Here is a 10,373-nt window from a genome sequence, read left to right on the forward strand (position 1 = left end):
GGTATGGTTAGTTAGTCAGTAGTACTATAGAGGTATGGTTAGTTAGTTAGTAGTACTATAAAGGTATGGTTAGTTAGTTAGTAGTCCTATAAAGGTATGGTTAGTTAGTCAGTAGTACTATAGAGGTATGGTTAGTTAGTCAGTAGTACTATAAAGGTATGGTTAGTTAGTAGTCCTATAAAGGTATGGTTAGTTAGTCAGTAGTACTATAGAGGTATGGTTAGTTAGTCAGTAGTACTATAAAGGTATGGTTAGTTAGTCAGTAGTACTATAAAGGTATGGTTAGTTAGTCAGTAGTATTGAGTAATACAGGTATGGTTAGTTAGTTAGTAGTACTATAAAGGTATGGTTAGTTAGTCAGTAGTATTGAGTAATACAGGTATGGTTAGTTAGTTAGTAGTACTATAAAGGTATGGTTAGTTAGTCAGTAGTACTATACAGGTATGGTTAGTTAGTCAGTAGTATTGAGTAATACAGGTATGGTTAGTTAGTCAGTAGTACTATACAGGTATGGTTAGTTAGTCAGTAGTATTGAGTAATACAGGTATGGTTAGTTAGTCAGTAGTACTATAAAGGTATGGTTAATTAGTTAGTAGTACTATAAAGGTATGGTTAGTTAGTCAGTAGTACTATAAAGGTATGGTTAGTTAGTCAGTAGTACTATAAAGGTATGGTTAGTTAGTCAGTAGTACTATAGAGGTATTGTTAGTTACACAAACACAAACAGCACGCTATTCCCTATATAGTGCACTACTTTTGACCAGAGCTCTTATGGGTAGTAGTGCACAACTTTTGACCAATAGTGCCATTTGGTGCGCAGCCTCAGTTTTAGGAGAGTCTGTGGAGTGTCTCAGTTGTAAAGCCCTGCTCATTGGCTATCTAGCTAGCTTTGTTTGACCCCGATTGGTGCTTATTTGACAAAGATGCAGTCGATCAAATAAAGACAGGCCGCGTCATCGGCGTGCCATGAAGGGGTCGCTCTCTGACCAAATTTGGTGTCCTATAGGATATACTACACCCCTAATGATATAGTGAAGTCTGGTTACGTTCTAGGATCTCTGAGGAATACATACGAATGTAACGGCTGTCTAATTCCTCCTCCTCGGATGAAGAGGAGGAGTAGGGATTGGACCAAAGCGCAGCGTGAAATGTAGACATAATGAATTTATTAAAGTAAAGACGAAAGAACACGACAACACTTTAACAAACTACAAAACAACAAACGACGTAGACTGACCTGAACATAAGAACTTACATATACACGAAGAACGCACGAACAGGTACAGACTACAAAACAAACCGAAACAGTCCCGTGTGGCGCGACAAACACAGACACAGGAGACAACCACCCACCACAAACAATGTGAAACAACCTACCTTAATATGGTTCTCAATCAGAGGAAACGTAAAACACCTGCCTCTAATTGAGAACCATATCAGGCAACCCATTAACCAACATAGAAACACATAACATAGAATGCCCACCCCAACTCACGCCCTGACCAACTAAACACATACAAAAACAACAGAAAACAGGTCAGGAACGTGACAACGAACGTGATTTGACTGGTTGAAACAACGTTTAGGGTTAGATTTTCACAGATTCCTTTCTTTGCAAATTGAACGAGTGGAAATACAAAATCGATCATGCTATATGGACCTTTTTAGGATATGAAAAATTATTTTATCTAACAAAACGACACTTCATGTTATCTCTGGGACCCTTTGGATGATAAATCAGAGCAAGATTTCAGAATGTAAGTACACATTTCACCTTATTTATCAAACCTATCGCGGTGAAAAAAGTGTTTAGTTGTTATGAGCTCTCCTCAAACAATAGCATGGCATTTTTTCGCAGTAATAGCTACTGTAAATTAGACAGTGCAGTTATATTAACAAGAATTTAAGCTTTCAGCCGATATAAGACACTTCTATGTACCGACATTTGTTGTTTCTCTAAAATCTGCGATGGTGACATAAGGCGCTGCATGATTTACAACTGTCCCATTAACGGGACGCCGATCCCTAAGAAGTTTTAACTGACTCGCCTAGTTAAATAAAAAAAAAAAATCTACTGGATGAAATAACACAGTGTGTCATCACAGCAGCAAGTTTTGTGATCTGTTGCCTCAAGAAAAGGGCAACCAGTGAAGAACAAATACCATTGTAAATACAACCCATATTTATGCTTATTTATTTTAACTTGTGTGCTTTAAACATTTGTACATTGTTACAACACTGTATATATATAATATAACATTTCTAATGTCTTTATCGTTTTGAAACTTCTGTATGTGTAATGTTTACTGTTAATTTGTATTGTTTATTTCACTTTTGTATAATATCTACCTCACTTGCTTTGGCAATGTTAACACATGTTTCCCATGCCAATAAAGCCCCTTGAATTGAATTGAATTGAATTGAATTGAGAGGGAGAGATACGTAGAGATAGAGAGGGAGAGATACGTAGAGAGAGAGAGGGAGAGATACGTAGAGAGAGAGAGGGAGAGAGATAAGTAGAGAGAGAGATATAAAGCTAGAGAGAGGGAGAGAGAGAGAGGGAGAGAGAGAGGGAGAGAGATAAGTAGAGAGAGAGATAGAAAGCTAGAGAGAGGTAGAGAGTAGGAGAGAGAGAGAGACTTAGGAGGACTTAAAGCATGCCGAGCAGTGTCTTGATCTGTTGTTTTGGCGTGTCTTATAGCCCTGTCATCACTGTGAGGGCTTAGCGTTTATACACTTTGTTTCTAGTGCGTGTCTGTGAGTATGTATTTATGTGTGTGTGTGTCGGTCATCACTGCAAGTCTTAGCGTGTCTACGTCCTGATGGTGTGTCGTGTGTATTTCTCATTGAGTTGTTTTGGTTTGTAGGAAGTGTTTTGGATGTGAAAGATGAGGTCATTAACCAGTCCTCTTGAACTGTCTCATCGTCTGAGATCTCCTATGTCCTCAGTGTGTGTGTGTCTGTGTGTGTGTTTTTGTGTGTGTTTGTGTATGTGTGTGCGTGTGTGTGTCTTCTTGTGTGTGTGCGTGTGTGTTTTGTGTGTGTGTGTCTGTCTTCTTGTCTGTGTGTGTGTGTGTGTGTGTGTGTGTGTGTGTGTGTGTGTGTGTGTGTGTGTGTGTGTGTGTGTGTGTGTGTGTGTGTGTGTGTGTGTGTGTGTGTGCGTGCGTGCGTGCGTGCGTGCGTGCGTGCGTGCGTGCGTGCGTGCGTGCGTGCGTGCGTGCGTGCGTGCGTGCGTGCGTGCGTGCGTGCGCGCTTGCGTGTGTGTGTGTCTGTGTATTTTTAATGAGAAAAGGTATGATGTTAATAGAGAATGCCTGAATGAAGCACCTCAATAGGAATTACCTTGTTTACCCTGTCATTAATACATCTGTAACCCTGTGGTAACCCTCTGTCATTAATACATCTGTAACCCTGTGGTAAACCTCTGTCATTAACACATCTGTAACCCTGTGGTAACCGTCTGTCATTAATACATCTGTAACCCTGTGGTAAACCTCTGTCATTAACACATCTGTAACCCTGTGGTAAACCTCTGTCATTAATACATCTGTAACCCTGTGGTAACCCTCTGTCATTAATACATCTGTAACCCTGTGGTAAACCTCTGTCATTAATACATCTGTAACCCTGTGGTAACCCTCTGTCATTAATACATCTGTAACCCTGTGGTAACCCTCTGTCATTAATACAGCTGTAACCCTGTGGTAAACCTCTGTCATTAATACATCTGTAACCCTGTGGTAACCCTCTGTCATTAATACATCTGTAACCCTGTGGTAAAACTCTGTCATTAATACATCTGTAACCCTGTGGTAAACATCTGTCATTAATACATCTGTAACCCTGTGGTAACCCTCTGTCATTAATACATCTGTAACCCTGTGGTAACCCTCTGTCATTAATACATCTGTAACCCTGTGGTAACCCTCTGTCATTAATACAGCTGTAACCCTGTGGTAAACCTCTGTCATTAATACATCTGTAACCCTGTGGTAACCCTCTGTCATTAATACATCTGTAACCCTGTGGTAACCCTCTGTCATTAATACATCTGTAACCCTGTGGTAACCCTCTGTCATTAATACATCTGTAACCCCGTGGTAACCCTCTGTCATTAATACATCTGTAACCATGTGGTAACCCCCTGTCATTAATACATCTGTAACCCTGTGGTAAACCTCTGTCATTAATACATCTATAACCCTGTGGTAACCCTCTGCCATTAATACATCTGTAACCCTGTGGTAAACCTCTGTCATTAATACATCTGTAACCCTGTGGTAACCCTCTGTCATTAATACATCTGTAACCCTGTGGTAAACCTCTGTCATTAATACATCTGTAACCCTGTGGTAAACCTCTGTCATTAATACATCTGTAACCCTGTGGTAACCCTCTGTCATTAATACATCTGTAACCCTGTGGTTAACCTCTGTCATTAATACATCTGTAACCCTGTGGGAAACCTCTGTCATTAATACATCTGTAACCCTGTGGTTAACCTCTGTCATTAATACATCTGTAACCCTGTGGTAACCCTCTGTCATTAATACATCTGTAACCCTGTGGTAAACCCATGTCATTAATACATCTGTAACCCTGTGGTAAACCTTTGTCATTAATACATCTGTAACCCTCTGCCATTAATACATCTGTAACCCTGTGGTAAACCTTTGTCATTAATACATCTGTAACCCTGTGGTAAACCTTTGTCATTAATACATCTGTAAACCTCTGTCATTAATACATCTGTAACCCTGTGGTAAACCTTTGTCATTAATACATCTGTAACCCTGTGGTAAACCCATGTCATTAATACATCTGTAACCCTGTGGTAAACCTCTGTCATTAATACATCTTTAACCACGTGGTAACCCTCTGTCATTAATACATCTGTAACCCTGTGGTAAACATCTGTCATTAATACATCTGTAACCCTGTGGTAACCCTCTGTCATTAATACATCTGTAACCCTGTGGTAACCCTCTGTCATTAATACATCTGTAACCCTGTGGTAACCCTCTGTCATTAATACATCTGTAACCCTGTGGTAACCCTCTGTCATTAATACAGCTGTAACCCTGTGGTAAACCTCTGTCATTAATACATCTGTAACCCTGTGGTAACCCTCTGTCATTAATACATCTGTAACCCTGTGGTAACCCTCTGTCATTAATACATCTGTAACCCTGTGGTAACCCTCTGTCATTAATACATCTGTAACCCCGTGGTAACCCTCTGTCATTAATACATCTGTAACCATGTGGTAACCCTCTGTCATTAATACATCTGTAACCCTGTGGTAAACCTCTGTCATTAATACATCTATAACCCTGTGGTAACCCTCTGCCATTAATACATCTGTAACCCTGTGGTAAACCTCTGTCATTAATACATCTGTAACCCTGTGGTAACCCTCTGTCATTAATACATCTGTAACCCTGTGGTAAACCTCTGTCATTAATACATCTGTAACCCTGTGGTAACCCTCTGTCATTAATACATCTGTAACCCTGTGGTAAACCTCTGTCATTAATACATCTGTAACCCTGTGGTAACCCTCTGTCATTAATACATCTGTAACCCTGTGGTTAACCTCTGTCATTAATACATCTGTAACCCTGTGGGAAACCTCTGTCATTAATACATCTGTAACCCTGTGGTTAACCTCTGTCATTAATACATCTGTAACCCTGTGGTAACCCTCTGTCATTAATACATCTGTAACCCTGTGGTAAACCCATGTCATTAATACATCTGTAACCCTGTGGTAAACCTTTGTCATTAATACATCTGTAACCCTCTGCCATTAATACATCTGTAACCCTGTGGTAAACCTTTGTCATTAATACATCTGTAACCCTGTGGTAAACCTTTGTCATTAATACATCTGTAAACCTCTGTCATTAATACATCTGTAACCCTGTGGTAAACCTTTGTCATTAATACATCTGTAACCCTGTGGTAAACCCATGTCATTAATACATCTGTAACCCTGTGGTAACCCTCTGTCATTAATACATCTGTAACCCTGTGGTAAACCTTTGTCATTAATACATCTGTAACCCTGTGGTAAACCCATGTCATTAATACATCTGTAACCCTGTGGTAAACCTCTGTCATTAATACATCTGTAACCACGTGGTAACCCTCTGTCATTAATACATCTGTAACCCTGTGGTAAAGCTCTGTTATTAATACATCTGTAACCCTGTGGTAAACCTCTGTCATTTGAACACTGTGGGAAAGCCTGTCAGAATCCTGTGAGGTGCTGAAATCTGCACTCTGCCACAGTAATGTGTTTCCAGGATGAGGTGATAAGCCCAGATGGTTAGTCAGTCGCAGCATCGCTATATTTAGAGGAAGACCAACAACACTTTGTGGTTGTATGCTTTCCCCCTTAACAGTTTTTACCAACTTTTAACACACATTTTCTGAAACTACATCTCAGGTACTCAAAACTCCAAACACAAAACACCAAACTGTTAGCCAATTTCTCCAAACACCACAGACATCTTGCAAAATGAAACACAGTAATCAAAATCATGTACAGTACTCACTGCTTACTAATGAGACGCACACATAAAATGGTTCTAACTTAGTGACAACCCAGATCCCACTGATGTGACGTATTCAAAACACTACTATTAGAACCTATTTCAGTGTGAAGACTTTTGTTGTTATACTGGATATTGTTTGTGTACTCAAACAAGAAAGGAACACAAATGTAAAAATTTCTGTTTTGTATTTCAACATGACTCAGTACATGTCAAGCAGCATACTGTAAGCACACATACAGTAAAAATGAAAACATACAGTAAATATATTTTGCATATGCAAAGGAAGAAAAATAGTCCTATGAAGAAACTGTCAAATATAAATCATAAGTCAAGAAATAAATCCTCCATTGAGAAAACAAAATCAGTCATGTCTGTCGTTTTGGTCCGGGCCACAGATTTTCATCAACATCACAGTATTTTCCTTGGCCAGACAGCAGGGGAATGTCTTCTGGCATGACACATTCACCCCTGACAGGACTCTGCTGGAATGTCAACACAGGCCTCCTCCATTGTCTGGAGAAGGACCATACGTTCATGGGGTTTGTGATCATACACCTTCCACCGCCATGCTGAAAACAAATCCTCAATAGGTTGAGAAATGGGGAATATGGTGGGAGATAGAGAATTGTAAACCTGGGATGGTCATGGAACCAGTTGTGGACCTGAGCAGCGCGATGGAAACTCCCGTTGTCCCAAATTAGAACCTACATTTCCTGCTCAGGATCACCTGGCCCTCTCTGTTCTGGCTGAAAAAGATTGTCTTGTAAGGTTGTCTTGTAAGGAAATTAAGGAGATGGGCAGTGTTGAACGGTCCAAGGGTGGCATGGCGGTGGAGGACTCCATTGTGGCTCACAGCTGCACATATGGTGACATTTCCCCCGCGCTGGCCGGGTACCTCAATGATGGCGCATTGACCAATGATGTTCCTTCCCCTCCTCCTCGTCTTCGCTAAATTGATTTCCCACAGTCTTATGGTATTATTTGAATCTACCATTTGCACAATGGCAGCCTCCTGTTGACGTGTTCTACCACCACGTTGTCACGCCCTGGCCACAGAGAGCTGTTTATTCTCTATGTGGGTTGGGGCGTGATAGTGACTAGGGTGGGTCATCTAGGTGATTAGTGATTTATGTTGGCCTGGTATGGTTCCCAATCAGAGACAGCTGTTTATCGTTGTCTCTGATTGGGGATCATATTTAGGCAGTCATTTCCCCTTTGTGCTTTGTGGGATCTTGTCTATGTCGAGGTGCCTGCGAGCACTACATAGCTTCACGTTTCGTTGCTCTTTGTTATCTCTGTTTGAGTTTCATCAGAATAAAACACGTGGAACTCTATGCTGCGCCTCGGTCTACTTCCATCAACGAGCGTGACACACGTGGTTGTCGTCGTTCAGTTCTACAAACACAAAATAGCATCCAGTACAGTAAACACCACAGTAATACAGTATACAAGATAAACATGTTACGAAGTAGTATAGCTCCCAATTTCATACATACAGTAATAGATGAAACATGTACTTTGTTTCCCCTTCCAGTATGTATTGGAATCTACCGTCTTTACTGTGCTTTATGTTGTTCTACTGTCAAGTAGTAAAAGTAGTAGAGGTCCAATGTCTGCAGTACAAACCTCTTCTCATTGTGGAACGTCTGGATGATGGATGCTACGGTGAAGCGGCTCAGATTGGGCTGCACTCTCTGCCCAGACTCTCTCAAAGTCAAACCACGGTTCACCACATGGTCCACCACAGTCGCCCGAATTTCATCAGAGATTTCTCTCCTTGTTCTTGGTCTTCCTCCACCTCTACCAGTACCCCCACCTCCACCTCTACCTCCACCAGTACCCCACCCCCACCTCTACCTCCACCTCCACCTCTACCAGTACCCCCACCTCCACCTGTACCCCACCCCCACCTCTACCTCCACCTCCACCTCCACCTCTACCAGTACCCGCACCTCCACCTCTACCTCCACCGGTACCCCACCCCCACCTCCACCTCTCCTTCTACCTCTACCTCTCTCTGACAAGTTCGCTTCCATTGTTGTCAAAACACAGGAGCGCTCACCTTTATCCATTCCAAAGGTCTGACTGTAAAGTGAACATTTACGTAATGTTGAACAGTGTTGCTTTTCATTTACACACAATGTTTTAGTTGTGAAGGTTTTGCCAAATGTTTGTTATAGAATTGCAATCTGAGTGTAAAGCACAACATGCCAGTAGTATTGCAGATTGGCTGTATAGTTCTGCTAAAGAAGTTACAGGTTTGTGTCATTGTGCCTCATGGGCCAGATTTAGTGTGTAAACAATTGGGAAAAACTGTAACAATGCAATAATGTAACCTCATACAATTCCCTCAAAAACAAATGTTCCACTTCTCTGTTCATACTGATGAGGTCTTGAGATGATCATTCATGCACTTATAGTTTATCAGTTGATGAGTTGTTCTTGTGTGTGTGATGGTGACTGATATGACCACGTGAGAGAAGAGAGGAAGTAGGACTCCAGGACTCCTTTAATGTGTCCAGTTACTGTAATCTGATGGAAGATGTGAAGGACCAGGACTCCTTTAATGTGTCCACTTACTGTAATCTGATGGAAGATGTAAAGGACCAGGACTCCTTTTATGTGTCCACTTACTGTAATCTGATGGAAGATGTAAAGGACCGGGACTCCTTTAATCTGTCCACTTACTGTAATCTGATGGAATATGTAAAGGACCGGGACTCCTTTAATGTGTCCACTTACTGTAATCTGATGGAAGATGTGAAGGACCAGGACTCCTTTAATGTGTCCCCTTACTGTAATCTGATGGAAGATGTGAAGAACCAGGACTCTTTTAATGTGTTCCCTTACTGTAATCTGATGGAAGATGTGAAGGACCAGGACTCCTTTAATGTGTTCCCTTACTGTAATCTGATGGAAGATGTGAAGGACCAGGACTCCTTTAATGTGTTCCCTTACTGTAATCTGATGGAAGATGTGAAGGACCAGGACGCCTTTAATGTGTCCACTTACTGTAATCTGAAGATGTGAAGGACCAGGACTCCTTTAATGTGTCCACTTACTGTAATCTGATTGAAGATGTGAAGGACCAGGACTCCTTTAACGTGTCCACTTACTGTAATCTGAAAATGTAAAGGACCAGGACTCCTTTAATGTGTCCATTTACTGTAATCTGATGGAAGATGTGAAGGACCAGGACTCCTTTAATGTGTCCACTTACTGTAATCTGATTGAAGATGTGAAGGACCAGGACTCCTTTAATGTGTCCATTTACTGTAATCTGATTGAAGATGTAAAGGACTACAACTCCTTAACCCAGTAATTGTGGGCCATTATCAAACGTACACCATTTAACTGTCTGACTCCTGCTTTATAACAGTCAAAGTCATCTCCAGTAGGCCTGCTGAGAAAACTGTTTCCGACTTTCTGAAGAAAATGGTTTTCCTGTTGGAACATGCCTGGGTGTATGGATTCAGATAAACACAGAGCGCACACACACACACACACACACACACACACACACACACACACACACACACACACACACACACACACACACACACACACACACACACACACACACACACACACAAAAACACACACACAAGAACACACACACACACGCACACGCACATACACACACACACACACATGCACACGCACACGCACACACAAGCCCTCCCCATATCTAGCCTTGTGTGTGAGTGTGTGTGATGAGATAAGGGGATTACAGTGTCAGTGTGGTGGTTCTGGTGAGACTGACTGGCATGGCACAAGCTCTTCAGTAATCCTCATAATCCATCTGAACACAAT

This window comes from Salvelinus alpinus, chromosome 1 (assembly GCF_045679555.1).
Source record: "Salvelinus alpinus chromosome 1, SLU_Salpinus.1, whole genome shotgun sequence".
In the NCBI taxonomy this organism is placed as follows: domain Eukaryota; kingdom Metazoa; phylum Chordata; class Actinopteri; order Salmoniformes; family Salmonidae; genus Salvelinus; species Salvelinus alpinus.